The sequence below is a fragment of the Pristis pectinata genome, chromosome 6, assembly GCF_009764475.1.
Source record: "Pristis pectinata isolate sPriPec2 chromosome 6, sPriPec2.1.pri, whole genome shotgun sequence".
NCBI classification, from domain to species: Eukaryota; Metazoa; Chordata; class Chondrichthyes; order Rhinopristiformes; family Pristidae; genus Pristis; species Pristis pectinata.
In genome coordinates, this window is record NC_067410.1 from 58,897,065 (window position 1) to 58,913,972 (window position 16,908).

Here is a 16,908-nt window from a genome sequence, read left to right on the forward strand (position 1 = left end):
CACTTAAACAAAAGATTTAAAATCTACAGAATACTAGTTAATGTTTTTCCTCCAATTTACCCTGGGCCAAGTTTTAGTCCTCCTGTCATTGATGGAACCTGACCTCTGTGATCTCAGCATTAGACCTGGTTGTGCATTTACACACAGAGCCATCATGCACAAGATGTGTGCTCACTCTTCTTCGCTTAGGTGCAGTAACTGTAAAAATGTCTTAAAGCATAAATATATCCTTTGTGGAAAGAACTTAAAGAGTGTAGTGAAAGACACATCTTTCATATCTAAATGGGAAAATCTCCAGTTGGGGCCAGGAGCAGTGAACCACTGAATTCCACAGAGATCTTCTCTGCTTCATGGTTTGCATAAATGAAATGATTGGGAATAATTCCTATAACATTTAATTTGCTAATGAAAACCAAGTTGAACTGTTCTAAACATAAGTATCACCAATAACCTTGCAGTGAAAAGACTTAGGAACAAGTGGACTGGTTCTCAATGTGGACAAGTTTAATGTTTAATCAATGTGGCAAGATTACATATTTTAGATCACAGGCGATATGGCCACGTATTTTGGAATGTATGGAAGTAGTTATTTGAAAGATGGCCCAAAACCAGCTTAAGGCACATCAAGCAATAGGACATAACAAATATCTTCATAGTGATAGTATCATACCTCAGGAAAAAAAAACTCCTTTCCAATTGGAAAATTGGGAAAAGATTATCAATAGTGACATGTTGTTGACCAGTCACAAAGATGAACAAAAATATAACTTTCCTTTCACTGATGAAACAGGCAAATTGTGGACCTAGCAAGGATGAAACTGGTAGTCTATTCCAAATACATGAACGTAAACAAAGGTGCCTTGTGAGGATGAGATATGGTTGCAACTTTTCATCTCTATAAATGATTTAGATAATGAAGTACAAAGCCAAGTATGAAGTTTGCAATGAGGCAAAGGTAGGTGCTGGTGTAACTAGTTTAGACAAAGCATAACACCAAATGAAATTAAGAACTGATTTTTATATGTCTTGCTGATCCACAGTGCTTTGGGATATGCGGGGTGGGGGGGGGGGGGGGGAAATCACAAAAAAAGCCCGTTAATACCAATGCTAACTTTTAAAGAAAATTTATAAATTATAAATACCTTAAATTATAAATATCTTAAATACTACATAATTGTTTTCATGGAATAACAGAAAGACAAAAGTAGTCAACCAATAAGTAAGTGTTGGAGCATGCAAAACCTTTTAGATATTATGCAGTTTTGCTGAATATAATTTTTGACGGGAATGGACTGGTGCAAGGGGATGAGAGAAATTCTACAGAACTTGCCCTCTGTTCTCCCCTCAGCTGGGGTTTGTAATGACAGGTTGGATGTGATCTGTGCAGGAAGTAGGTCTGCTGGAACAAATGGCCACTTTCATTCCATTCTGGTTCTCTGTAACTTGGCAATCTGTGTCCTTTTCTCAATGTGTGTTATTGTGAAATTCTGCTATTACCATTAAGGGAATCTCGTCTTTCTTCAGAAAAATGGGATAACACCCCATACGACTACAGGAGTCACTTTAAGGAAGGTTCTGATAGCCTGATCCCCACCTGCTTTCCATTTGGTTCTTTGGGCATTTATTGAAACTTTTCAATCTCACTTCAAGGAGAGTGCCTTAAAAGTGGTGCTCTGCTTCCCCTACCCAACTATTATGAAACCTTGTTCATACAGCCAAGCACAGGCTGAAGAAACCATCCCATTAAAAGTAGATGCCTAAGTTGGCAAAAAAAAATTAGAAGTCAATAAGAAAAATCCACAAGTCTCTAGGTACCCACTGGAGCTGGACTTATTTGTGCCACTTGCCAGTGTAGGAAATTATTTCAAATGATTTGGAAATGGGCCACTAAAATAAAAATTATAATTTGCACATTGTAAAATAAACCTAAACCATGATATATCTTGAACACAATACAACCCTGATTTTTTTTTGTCAAAAACTGAATGCTGATTAAAGAAACCCTTCTGGCATTGGGACATAGTATGAACTGGAACATTGTCTTTCTTAAATAGTATTTCAAATGGTTTTCCCCATTTGATTAATTGCTTATTATTTTTGATATGGATGTCAAACAAATAAGCAGTAAAATAACAAAGGGTAATAACACATGAACTGTATTGAGGTGAAAGTAGAAAACAAATGGAAAAAGAATAATTTTGAATGCCCAAATGTGACCCACAAACCTAAGTTAATTAAGTTTTATTTTTTATTTGCCAATTTTATAGGACTGAATGTTTGGCAAGGGCTGTTGCTGCTCTAGTAGCAAAGACCAAATCAGAATACGATCTGTAAGTACTGGCAGACTCAGAAAATGGAACATTAAATTCTTTAATGATAGCCTTTTGGACCCAGACCATTTGCATAAGAGGCCCAACAAGAAAAAATGCTTGGAGATTCCAAATACTTTAATTCTGATGTCACTCAATGCATTGAGTCGGACAGCTGGGATGTTCAGAACTGTAAGGGTTTGACAGATACAGGGAAGAAAGAATAGAGTGAGTGTTAAATGATAGAGTTCTGATGAAGGATCTTCAACCTGAAATGTTAACCATTTCTCTTCCCACACATGCAGCTGACCTCCTGAATGTTTCCAACATTTTCTAATTTAGATTTCCAGCATTTGCAGGTTCTTTTTGGTTGGAAGGAGGCTGAAGCAGCAAATCCTACGACTATTAATTAAATTATAAGATGGGGTTAACTTTGTCCCACCAGGAAAGTGAAGCTCTTCTTTCTAATAACTTAGACTTAAAAGTTACAAAACTTTCCTATATCAGCCGTAGCTCTGTTGGGAGCCTGCCAGCATGATGCAGAAGATTGTGGGTTCAAACCACATTCTTAAGACTTGTGCTATCACATTGTGGGAGGTGTGATGAGATGTTAGACCAAATCCTGCTGGGCTCTCCAAAGTGGACATAAAAAATGCAATGGCAAAATTTGAATAGTTTATTTCTCCTTTCCCCAATATCAACATTCCACAGCACATCGCAAACACATGAACTCTAAGGACAAAGCTGGCTGACACATGGGAGCTCTGTGAGCTTTATTCAAAGCAAAGCACTAAACAGAACTGAAAATATCTTCATTATCACTAGCTCAATTACCAGGAACTCTCTACCTAATTGCACCGTGGAAGTAACCTTTACTACGTCGATTAGGAAGGTTCAAGGAAGCACCAGCAATTAGAAAGGGGCTTTAAAAACATCACTGCCCACAACCCATGAATAAATACAAAAAAAACTTTCAACCATTAACTAAAAGTAGATTACAAAATGATAATGTACAGGTATTCACTTAGACTTTAAAACCCATGCTGGTTCTGAGATATAGTTACCCAATTAGTCTGAATCTCTTGCTATTTCACCAAAGCCCTGCAATTCCCTTTCAAAGTTGCTATTTTATATCCACAACACTTTCAGACAGTGCATTCCTGTAATAGTTCAAAGCCTGAAAAAACACTTTCATCACAGGTCCCTTCACCAATTATCTTAGACCATGTCTTTGAAAATGACTTAGTATAATTTCTTAAATTTTACACTGCTTTCATTTATAAAATTATGTATTCTGCATACTTTTAAACTGTTTTACAAATGCTTTAAAATCACATTATCTGATCATTCATCTTACTAACGTTTATGGAATCTTGCTTTACACAAACTCCTACATCCATTAGTGACTATACTATACTACACTGTCTCTAAAGTACAATGGATCTCCCCAAGGTAGTGAAAGATAATATATGAATGTCACTGTTTTCTTTCTAACAGAAAGAACAGTCTTATTGGCCCTTGTTGCGACGGATATGGAAAATGCTAATATTCAGATTCTGGCAGGTCCAAATTTCAACAGAAATTTGACACTTGATACTACAGCTACAGAAGAATGGTTTTGCATACTGTTACCTGTGTACAAAACCATCCTTTTGTAACTGCAGTAAAGATAAATTGACTCTTAACTTGCATCTAACTTCTACTTAACAAACCCATGGGTGCTTGAACTACATTGTTTTAAAGGAGAACCACCCAAAAAAGGAAAATATCATGGAATAAAAGATTTGGCTGGCTTTTAAACTCTCTGGAATATAACTATAATGATGAAAGGAGCAGCTGTACATTTTAATTTGGTCAGCATCTGCTGAGAACTATTTTAGCAGTGGTATTCCCACAATATGGTCTATTTTCAATATAGTTCTTCAAGTAGGGCATATTTTATTCATTAAGGTTGCAACTCAGAAGTGCTATTTTTCTCATGTTTTAGATGATTTTTGTTTAGAACAGATCTAATAAAACTTGCAAATAAAAAAATTATTGTGTATCTGCAATGTTCTGATGTAATCAGACATCTCTTTTAGAATGAAACTTCATAACACAGCTAGAGTTTAGAAGTATACTTAACAAATCTTTGAAGCTGACATCTGGGACTCTACTGTCTGTAACAGCACAGAATGTACTATATAGGATTTCTACAGTTTTGCTTGGATCTATTTTCAGCCAAGGCTGAATACCATTCCCTGAGAGAATTTCTCACTATAAGAACTTTATACTTTAGGCTTGTGTTTCATAATTATGCGCTGTAATTATGAAATTCCAAAGGGAGAACTAAAGCCCCATTGTTCTATCAGGTCATTTATGGTCTGTGTCAAACTTAGAGGAAAAAGAAATGCAACAGAACCAATCCTCTGCCCCCACTAATTTCTGCTGGGGCAGGGGTGAGAACAAAAAGTCATGATATCCTTCCACGCAAAAGACATTGTGTTCGCAAAGATAGTTTGAAACACCACTATCAAAGAATAACAGATGGAATACAGCTGGAGCCATATTAATGCTGGGGAGTGAAAACCATGGCCACCTAAAGTGAGCTTGAGAACCTTCAGTGCTGAAATGTTGTAGCTGTCATCAGCAGTAGGGAAAGTCCCACTAGATTTGTCGTGAATGCAGAAAGATGATAGTGATGCCAGGTAAGAACTCTGTTTGAAACCTAGGTTTTCAAAATGAGAGGAATGGTAAAGTTAGAAAAGAAAGTAATCATAAAAACAGATTTTATTTAGAATAGAGAATAGGGGATGCAGAAAAATAAACAAATTAAGAAAATTGCTTGGGATTGTTTGGATTTTTATAAAGACTGAATGAATGGAGTCTGATGTTTAGACAATGAAGGCTGTGATACTACACAATTTCTGCTGGATTTTGGCTATGCAGCTTGATGTATTAGAACAGGAAGAGGCATTGGAAAATTCTAAAAAAAATCAAAGCCAAGAATCATCAAAAAAAATTACACTAACGACCAAGTCATACAACCCGATTCTAACTAGAACCAGCTGGTCAAAACCAGGCAGGGCACTGCTGTAAGGAAGGTAAGTTGGCAAGCAATCAGGTCTCTTGTCAAGAGGCGTGGTTTGGAAAAATATAACTGTTTAACTAAGTTAACTTGGCTGGTATATTGCCATGATAATTTCTGCCTTATGTTATTGAATAATGTGATCAGTAAAATAAAATTATGTTATTTAAAATTGTTTCCGAAAGTGAAAACATTTCTTTGCAGCTTCTTTATTCTGTATTACACAGTACAACACATGATTCATTAACGAGGTTATCCCAAATTTGTCCAGACCACAGAGCTGCACTCCAGAGTGAGGCCGACTGGTATAAATTAGTTTTTGTTTTATTCCCAGGTGATCAGTTATGCCTGGGAGGAAGTGCTCAGAGCCAAAAATCAAGATGAAAAAATAATGGGAAAGATTATGCATTGACTAAAATCCAACAGAGTGAAGTGCAAAACAATTTATCAGATATGTTGAAATGTATGTATCAGTTCTCAACCAGATTAGAGGCTATATCAATACAGGCAGAAATGAATGTGATCAAGAAAAATTGTGCCCTATATGCCCCCTAGAATTACCACTAAAGCATTGGCAGTTCAGGATAACAGGACAGTTTCAACCAGTAAAGCTCTGCTGCCCTCCAGTGTCCATTTTACACCACTCAAGACTTAAAACAATTTTTACCCATCATGAAGACAACAAATCCTTGAAGAGTTTCTGGGATCCTTGGGTATTTTGACCAAGAGACAAGATGTTTGTAAAGACACTAATGTCAAAGAGGGCACTGCAGTAGAGACAAATGCTGTTATGGGGTCACTCAGCACAAAATCAGGCCCTTTGGCCATCTGACTCTGTGCCAACCATCAAGTACCTTTCTGCACCTGAAGCAACATTCACACAATTCAGTGCACTTCCAGAAGTAGCTGGGCTGTACTTAAGAACAAAATTGGTTTGCTCTTTCCTAACTGAAGGACAAGGGCCAATTTGTGTAGCATGCAAAAATCAGAATTAGTTGAATCTTGAATTTAGATTTAAATCTCGGAGAAACCCAATTCAAATAGTTCAGTTATTCAGTGAGCAAACATACTAAGCCCCAGTGTTCTATGTTGTCACTATACTTGTAGTCAATTATTCTATGAATATTTACAACACCGAGTTATTGGAGGACTGAGATAATAGCAAGTCCAGCCCATTCTTGTCTCTCAATTACACTGAATCACCTCCCACAGTTGCATATCTTCAAGTGTTCTCAGTCAGTTAAAGAAAAGTAAACCCACGTCCTCAAAAAGTATTCCATCATTGAACTACAGTAACAATTTGTCTCCCAAACAAGCAAAACTCAAGTATTGGGATTTTTACATATAGACTACTATAAATAGTATATAAATGCCAAAAATCCTGCGAAACACACATCTGAAACACTATCAGAAAGAGCAGGCAATGAAGCCAGATCACAGCAAATGGGATTAGTGACAGCCATGTCATGCTGTCCTTAGAAGGATTATAAAGGACGAACTGCTGGCAATCAGGTGGATTCCCTGCAGAAATGCTCCCAGGATAGTAAATGTATCAACCTCACTGAGCCTAGACACGTGGATGACAAAAGCCAGATTATTTCCTGAAATTTGTTGTATGGTAAGGTTGATGTATGTTGTGCAGGAGTGCACTACCGTCACCGAGAAGGGAGAGAAACCTGACCTGATTAAATACAGCATTCGCCCTCTGGATAGACAAATTAGACAAGGATGTCTTGGTATGACTTCCTATCATTACTCACATGTGAATAATGGTCATTTACACCGAAAGACTGCAAATTACAATGTCTAGAATGCATGAAGAGAAGAAAATGTAGCCTACATTATTCATTACTATGCTGAATAGTAGTTTTCTAATGTACATCTTTACAAAAGAAATGTTATGGACATTACACAAAGGACTCGATGGCTGAAGGTCCAGTTTCAATGCACACAGTAATTTTCCCCAGGGAAAGGGAACAAAAAACTAGACGGCATAGGTTTAAGGTAAGAGGGGAAAGACTTAAAAGGGACCTGAGGGGCAACTTTTTTTTTTACACAAAGGATGGAATGAGCAGCCAGGGGAAGTGGTTGAGGCAGGTACAATATTAATGTTTAAAAGACATTTGGACAGGTACCTGGATAGGAAAGGCTTAGAGGGATACAGGCCAAATGCTGGCAGCTTGGATGGGCATCTTGGTCAGCATGGACAAGTTGGGCCAAAGGGCCTGTTTCCATGCTGCATTACTATAGTAGGACACTATGACTCGTTTGGGCAGCATCTCAAATGTAGTTGAAGACGAGGTCATAAATTTGTAATGAATGTAATTGACCCTTAAAGATATTTTGACCAGAGTTTTCTAAATCCCATCAAAATAAATGCTGGTTCCAAGGAACTACCATGGAATTACTGGGCTTGCATTTACAGTTTCAGTCTTTCATTTTTGTGCAGGCATTGAGGCTGTAACAATGGTGTGCACTTTTACATATTTCTATAATGTTTCTAGAAATGAAACTACCTCAAATTAATCCAAGTTAAATATAGCCATCCAAATAGGAGAAATGTGAATCAGGGACCACAATTCTAGATTTCAGAAGGCTGTACTTGTATCGTGATACAGATATTGTTCATGATAAACTTGGTAAATATGCTATTGGGTATAATAACTCCTGTGGAGCAGTCAGTACTATTCATAAAAGTTTTCTGTAATGCAGAACCAGTTTATACCCTAAAGCACATCCATGCACAATTAAAAGAGACCACATAAAACTAAAAGCAGACGGAAAGGCACAGATACAGGCAAATGAGAAAGATTCAAAGAGGAAAAAGTGACAAATGGTATAGTAAAGAGTTGCAAGGAAAATCAAAAAGACATTACCCCCCAAAAAATCATATTAGACACCCTAATATGGACACCCTAAAAACAAATTATGGTGATACTGTACATAAAGAGTAATAAGCTTCAATACTTGAACAAGTAAATACTTACAGTGGAAGAGAACATTCTGGACATGCCAAAAATCTACTATTTTAGGAATATGCACCACAAGTAAAGTTTTGAAAGCAATGGTGAAATGACGAGCAAGGTCCCCAAGATCAGATAGGTTCCATCTCAGGTTTTAAAGAACGCACATGGGACACTACAGATGCCCTCCCTATAATTTTCCAAAGTTCTCATGATCTGTTCATGCAACTCCAGTATTCAACAAAGGTGGGATGGGGATGGAGGAGCAGAGAATTACTTAGCCTAATAGGTTGTCAAGAAATTACTTGTCTATAATTGAGGACAAAGTGATGAAAGATTTTTAGAAATCTTCAGATAATCAGATAGAGCAAGAATGTATTATAAAATAGGAAGGCTATGCCTGATGAAATGGAAGAGGTAATGGACAGGGGAATATCTACAGACATTATCTGTATGGACTTCCAGAAATCATTTGATCAAAACCCTCAAAAGGCTGTTGGGTTTGGAGAAAACTTACGGATCTCAACATGAAATTGGCTGAGCAGAAGACAGGGTAAGGATGAACAAATGCTCAGATCTGCAAGCCATGACTAGTGGGCCCATGACAAGTGTTGAGGTAACAACTCGTTGTATTAAAAGGTGACTGAGATAGAAAGCAACATTTCCAAGTCAGAGGATAACACAAAAACATATTGTAAACACTGCAGATGAAAAGCATTAAATTACAAAAAATATTAATACAATAGTGGGTGGCAACATTTTGGCACCAGGTTTCAACATGAGCAAAGCGTGAAGTCATCCAAGTTGGACTGAGAAGACGAGAATACTTCTGTGGTGATAAACTAGAGCAGGTCCAATATGACCACATATAGAGGTCATATGAATCTCATGGACAAGCAGAAAAAGACAAATGGAATACTGGCCTTTATATGAACTATGAAGAAACAGAAGTTATGCTGCAGCTGTGGAAAGCCCTGGTTGGATCTCACCTTGAATACTGAGATCAGTTCTGGGCTCTTAAGGGGCTCAGCGGGGTAGATAATGAGTTAATGTTTCTCCTGGCTGGAATGTCAAGAACCAGAGGTCAGCCATTCAGGGGAGTGATGAGAAGAAATTTCTTCACCCAGAGGTTGGTGAGTCTTTGAAGTTTCCAACCCTAGAGGGCTGAAGAGGCTCTGTCACTGAGTATATTCATGGCAGAATCGATAGATTTTTTTTAGGTGTTAAGGGAATCAATGGATATGCATGGTGCAAAAGTGTGGCAAAACAGGCACAAGAGGTAGAATGATCTATTGGTATTTCTCACACTCACATATTAGAAAGGAGATATTGTCTAGGAGGAAGCACAACATGGATTTACTAGAATGAAGTCAGGATTCTGAGGGTTAAATTACAAGGAGAGGATAAACTAAGGTTGTACTTTCTGCTATTTATAGATTTAGTTGCCAAGTTGACTGAAATTATTAGAGGGCACTAAAAAGGTAGTTGCAACTATTTCCTCTAGTTTGGGGGAAGAGGGGAGCATAAATGTTGGATTTGAGAACACAGTGTAAAAATGGATCCTGACCTAACATTAACGAAGTTAGGAAACACTTACACATAGGAGGTGGTAGATATTTAGAAATCTTTTCTGCAAACAGCAACTGGTGCTATGTCAATTGTGCATATTAAATGTGTTTCATTATCCAAATGGTTTAAAGGATATAAAGCAGAATCAGATCAGAGATATGTCATGATGATTGACATTCAATTTCACACCTATGCCTATATGTACTTGTGCACATACACTAGAAATGATACACCATTTCAAATATCAGACTTCATTGAAATGAAGTGTAGCTACAGTATGTATCCTGACTCCAGTCTATTTCCGCCGCTAAGCGAAATTATCTCTGGATGCTTGACTTCTATTGAGTTAAAGGAACCTTTGCCCAAATAGCTAGATTTTAATGCGACATTTTGGTAAGAGTACTGAGGTCACATTTAATTTTCCTTTAATATGGGGTTCCCTCCAATACCAATGAAACATAGAATGGATATTTGAATCAAGCCTTCCAGTCACACAAATATGTACATGAAATGACGTGGACATGTAAGCAGTTGCACAAAGCACACTTCATCATCTTTCTCCCATGACACACCCTTGATATAGTTGTAATGATTGGCTACACTGGCACAAAAAAATGCATATAAACTGCAATACAAGGCCACTGCTGAACCTAGAATCAGATCAATATTCACACACTACTACTTAAGGTGCTTTTTTTTTAAAAGAGAGTTCACTGTCCAAGGAACATATCTTGCTATATGTGTGTGTGTATGTGCGCACATACAAATGGCTGCAAGCAGCAGAGGGAGTGCACAAATGAGCGGAAGTAAGGGCAGGCAGGTAGGCAAGCAAGAATGTGCAGGGGTAAGTGAGAGTGCGGGAAAGCAGAAGAGTTATTTGATCTCATCTGTGTAGTTAATCCTGCTACAATATTTTTCCCAACTTCAGGGGCTCATTTCAAATTTCCATACCCACCAACTTTCATTACCAATATTACAATATGCAATTCCTAATCCGTATTTCCCTCCTCTTATTTGGCATGTTAACTTGGCATATTGGGATTTCAAGGTCTCAAACCAAATAATTTAAATTCATCAAACAAGCAGCAGCTTTGTTATTCTCCCTTCAAACACTGTAGTAAAAACACTTGCAGGCAAGCTGCTGAATGTATTTCATCTGTTTTGGAGACCTACAAATGTAGAAGGATTTTTTTAAAATCAGAAATATGTTCCCTCTCTAATGTACTATCAGCAAATAAAGTATCTTCCAAAGATCATCAGCGCAGGTGGTAGAACACAAAACCTTAATGGGTTTCAGGGTGGCACTCAATGGCTTCTAGTCAGCACATGGCAATTAGGGTTATTAAGAATACACCAAGGAAAATGCTCTTGGATAGATGAAAGGAATGGACATAGACTTCGTGGCCCAAAACTGAAACTACTCTATTAAATCAATTATTCATCAGAAACCCTGTAACAATATCTGGTGATTGGTTGCTTGTTTTTTGTATCAATTAAAGTCAGGCCACGTGTGTTTATGAACACGCTCTTGCTCTGACCCTAACCCAATTCCAGCGTGGATATATACCCATATTAGCATGCACTCAGTACAATTTGCAATTACATCACATTCAGCTTGCTGCTCAAGGCCATGCAAGCTCTGGTGTAAAGCTGAGCCCAGGATGCACCTTGAACAAGTTTGACCTTTAATGTTAGCTGAGCTCAATGATGCCTTCAGTTTGTAACCTCAGATTACAATGATGTAAGAAATACATTCCAAACACACACATAATGGTCTGCACTGAATGTGGGCGTGATCCATCCTGTTACTCTTGGCACTGGAATGCTGAGGTCTGACTTGGTTTTTTGCAGCAACGGATTTTTGTCTTTACATTACCTTAACATTGAGAAGGGGTAAGCAACTCAGACATGATTGGGAGTCAAGTAGTTTGCATGCCAAATTAGTTTCATTTTGTGGGCACTCAATTACTGCGTAAAAATGAATGGATCAAGCAAACAGGCTGGAATTCTACTGGGTCTCATCAAGGATTAGATTAGTATTGTGAAAAGCCACAAATAGAGCCTTCTTGTGAAAAATTGCAAAAGGATTAAAAACAAAAAATTACACGCAAAAGGTACAATGTGCAAAATAATCAGCAACAGCTAAGAGAAAGAGCACTGCATGTGGAATTGAACAAGATTCACAGAATATGTCAACTTTATAGAATTACAGGCAGCATAAAAGACCATTTGCACCAACTAGTATGCATTGGGGTTTAGAATCCATACTAGTTTTCTCACCAACCCCCACCCAACCTTCCATTCTCAATCTCATTTCAGATTTTCCAATAGTACTGACTAATCTCTTTTCAATCATTTAGTTTTCCTTTAAAAGCAACTACACAATTTGCCTTAAACAATTTATGGTAGCAAATTCCGCTTTCTAAACAGAGTTTAGAAAATTCTCATTATTTCCCTCTGGTCTATTGGTAAATACAATGGTCTGCACTGATTGATGATATGATCAATCCTGGAGTAACAAGATGGATTACACCCACATTTAGTGCAGACCATTATATTGTGGTTCTGGAATTGGAATATATTGTCACTTGTACTGAGGTACACTGAAAAACGTGTCTTGCATACCGTTCATACAGATTCATTTCATTGAGGTAGTACAAGGTAAAATACAGAACGCAGAATAAAGTGTCACAGTTACAGACAAAGCACTGTGCAGGTAGACAATAAAGTGCAAGGTCATAATGAGGCAGATTGTGAGGTCAAGAATCCATTTTATCATAGAAGGGAACCATTCAATAGTCTTTTAACAGAGGGATAAAAGCTGTCTTTGAGCCTGGTGGTACGTGCTTTCAGGCTTTTGTAAATTCTGCCTGATAGAAGGAAGAAGAGAGAATGTCCAGGGTGGGTGGGATTATGCTGGCTGCTTTACCGAGGCAGCGAGAAGTATGGACAAAGCCCATGGAGTAAAGGCTTGTTTCTGTGATGTGCTGAACTGTGTCCACAACTCTCTGCAGTTTGAGGTCCTGGGCAGAGCAGTTGCCATACCAAGCCATGATGCATCCAGATAGGATGCTTTCTATGGTGCATCGATAAAAGTTGGTGAGTGTTTAAGGAGACATGCCAAATTTCTTTAGCCTCCTGAGGAAGTAGAGGCGCTGGTGAGCTTTCTTGGCCGTGGCGTCTACGTGTTTAGACCAGGACGGGCTATTGGTGATGTTCACTCCTAGTAACTTGAAGCTCTCAACCCTCTTGACCTCAGCACCGTTGATGCAGAGAGGAGCATGTGCATATAAGTGGAATGTTTTTCACACTGATTATTGTAATCTGAGGTTACAAATTCGTAGAATCATATAGCACAGAAATGGGCCCTTTCGGCCCACCTCATCCATACCGACCATGATGCCTATCTATGCCAATCCCATTTGCAATAGGCCCATATCCTTCCTTGCCTTTCCTATCCATGTACCTGCCCAAATGCCTCTTAAATGTTGTAATTGTATCTGCCTTTACCACCTCCTCTGGCAGCTTGTTTCCAGATAACCCCACCTGTGTGTGAAAATTTTACCCCTCAGATCTCCTTTAAATTTCTCCCCTCTCACCTTAAACCTATGGCTGCTAGTTCTAAACAGAAGAATGAGAGGGGATCTTATAGAAACATATAAAATTATGAACGGGATAAATAAGACAGAGGCAGGAAAGTTGTTTCCACTGGTAGGCGAGACTAGAGCTAGGGGACATAGCCTCAAGATTCAGGGGAGTCGATTTAGGACGCAGATGACGAGGAACTGCTTTTCCCCAGAGAGTAGTGAATCTGTAAAATTCTCTGCCCAGGGAAGCAGTGGAGGCTACCTCATTAAATATATTTAAGACACAGTTAGATAGATTTTTGCACAGTAAGGGAATTAAAGATTATGGGGTAAGGGCAGGTAGGTGGATCCGAGTCCACGGCCGGATCAGCCATGATATTATTGAATGGCGGAGCAGGCTTGACGGGCCAGATGGTCTACTCCTGCTACTTATTGTTCTTACCCTGGGAAAAAAAGGTTGTCTATCCTACTCATAATTGTATAAACCTCTGTAAAGTCATCCCCCAGCCTCCTGCATTCCAGTGAGAATAAACCCCGCCTATCCAATTTCTCCTTATAACTACAAGCCCCCATTCCAGCAACATCCTTGTGAGTCTCTTCTGCACCCTCTCCACTGCTACCACATCCTTGCTATCATGTGGCAACCAGAGTTGTACACAATACTCCAGATACAGCCTGATCCACATTTTGTACAGCTGCAACAGGACATCCCCATCCGCCTGTGTTGCCACCTTCAGTGAGCTATGGACTTGCACTCCAAGGTCTTTCAGTACATCAACAGTCCTAAGGTCCCTGCCATTTATTGTACATGTCTGACCAGAATTTGACTCTTGTCTGGAGCAAACTGAAACCAGTGAGCTCAGTTTTTGATTCCTCCATAATTTTAAATAGACTTTTGTTATCCCCATCTAAGCAAAAATCTGTTTAATATTTTCTAACAGATAGGAAAGGTTTAGAGGGCTATGGGCCAAACGCAGGCAGATAGGACTAGCTCACTAGGCAACACAGTTGGCATGGAGGAGTTGGGCTGAAGGTCCTGTTTCCATGCTGTATGTCTCCACAATCATCTCTGTTCTGCTTTCATCTTTGTAAAATATTTGTGCACTTTCTCTAGTGTTTCTGCATCCTTTTTGGTTTACAGAAACCAGAACTATACACTGTAGTCCTTATGCAGCCTGACCAGATTCTTACACAGATTTGGCATAATTACCCTACTTCTGAATTCCCCATCCCTGGAAATAAATCTTACTTCCTCATTAGCATTTTTAATTGGTTTTCCCACCTGCTACGCTGACCACAATGATTTATTCACTTGCATTCCTAAACTATTTCCCAAGGTGTAAATAGATGAGGTTTCCATTTCCCCAACTATATTTTCTACGCTGAAGTTTATCTGCCCTGTAAATTTTAAGATGTTGTGTTCTATAAAGCACTATTTTTCTTCACTGCACTCTACCCCTTACAGTTTAGCATAAACCCCTGATTTTGATAATTGTCCCTATGTCTGTATTAACTTACAAAAATTGTAAAAAAAAACTGCCCTTGTACAATACTATGTCCCATAAGAACATACGAGTTAGAAGCAGTAGGGCACTCAGCTCTTCAAGTGTGTTCTACCATTTAATAAGACCATGGATGATCTTATAAGAATCTCAACACCATATTCCCATCTACCTACAGTAACCTTTTGCCTTCTTTCTTATCAAGCATCTATCTTTCTTTCAGAAGTATTCAGAATCTCTGCTTCCACCACCCTTTGAGGAAGTGAATTCCAAAAACTCACAATCCACAAAGAAAAATATGCCTCATCAGTCTTAAATGGGCAAGTTATTTCTAAACAGTTACCCTCCAATCTGAAAGTTTTAATTTGTATCTATCCACAGCTTTCTACTGTTAGTTAATATGCTGTGAATGCATTTAATTGTCCCATTCCCACGTTTCAGCATTTGTCATGAGTTTATGAAGTGTATTTTATCAAAAAGCCTTCTGAAACTCCAAGAACAAGACATCCAGTGCATTTGTCTTCTGCTTCTGTTAGTTCTTCAAAGAATACCATTCCCATAGATTAACCAAACAGCCTATTGGAAATCATGCTATTTTTTATTTTTTTTCCATCTATCTATGTTTCTATCACTTTTAAATTTGATTCTAGTCTGTTTCCTTAATACTGAGCTAAAATTCACTGACAAATGGTTCCTGGGGTTTGTTCCATTTCCCTTTTCTATCTATGAACAACTGACATGCATACAATATTAAATAAGATTCATAACATAAGTTACAAATATATCAGGAAATGTAAACATTTGTTTAGGAATTTGATTTCAAAACAAAGAGGTTTTCAATCAAAGCAGTGCAGAGATTTTTTTTAAAAAATCATAAAAATCTCCATACATAAAGAGCTAGCCACAAAACTGACATAGCTGGAAATTCTTTGAACTATCTCATCTGTTGATTTTCTCCAAATGGAAACTCCAATTGTGCAATTTCCCAATAGGTGTAGAGCAGAAATAAAACCTGGAATTCCAACAATGAAGGTATTAATGTTGCAGAGCATCGTGAACAAATGCCTCACATTTGCGCTCTGGAGACCTCCAACTGCTTGAAACGTCTCTTTTTTTTTAAAAAAAGCCATTCCTGAAAATGTTTAAACTTCCAAAGGATGCTGATCACTGCCCTTGTAATCTATCAAGAGATTTATCTCAAGGCCTTTGAGGCATTAGTCATATTGTACATTTAACATCGTGGATAAGGAAAAATATCTTTAAGAATCCATTTACACAATTTACATCCTTGAATAGGACAGAAACATTCAAGGTGAACAGCCCCAAAACAGTTACATCATGGCATCGTTAAGCACATGATTTAGTAAAAATTCTTTGAAAAGTAAAGCCCCTATGGCTACAAATGTATTATTTCTCAATTCATGAATAAGCTCTAAAACCTCATTCTGATCACAATTCACTACACTTATGGAACAAGTTCTGCATTTCTCCCTCCACAGCTGGCGGATGTGCAATGATAACTCTTAAAAGCCTTAACTTATGCTTCCACCTGCTCCTTAAAATGCCAGCTCCTCAAAACAAGGGCCTCCCAATTATAAGGGAAACTTAAAATGTGCATACATGCAAATCTGCACCATGGGCCCTGTATCATTGCAAATAAGATCCTCAATTATCCAAATCAGTAACAGGGATGTAAAAGCTACACAATGCTGATTTTCAAAACTGCTGCAGTCAGTTTGAATTCCAGGTCAAAGTGCTTTATTTAAAAAAATTAATAAGTTGAGATTGTCTTATAAAATGTGAATGAGTAAGAAAATGTCTTTCATGTAAAAGTTTGAGATTATTATTCAGTCCACTTTGATTCATTCATTCATTCTGATTTGGTCAGCATTCTCTAATGTTCATAGCCAG

The 16,908-nt window shown here is 38.0% G+C and overlaps 1 protein-coding gene across 3 annotated transcripts in view; it reads right to left on the bottom strand.

Moving 5' to 3' along the window:
- The window catches only part of wdr33 (WD repeat domain 33), a 121,676-nt gene that overhangs the window by 45,830 nt on the left and 58,938 nt on the right, over positions 1 to 16,908 (bottom strand). The gene's annotated exons all lie outside the window — the stretch shown is intronic.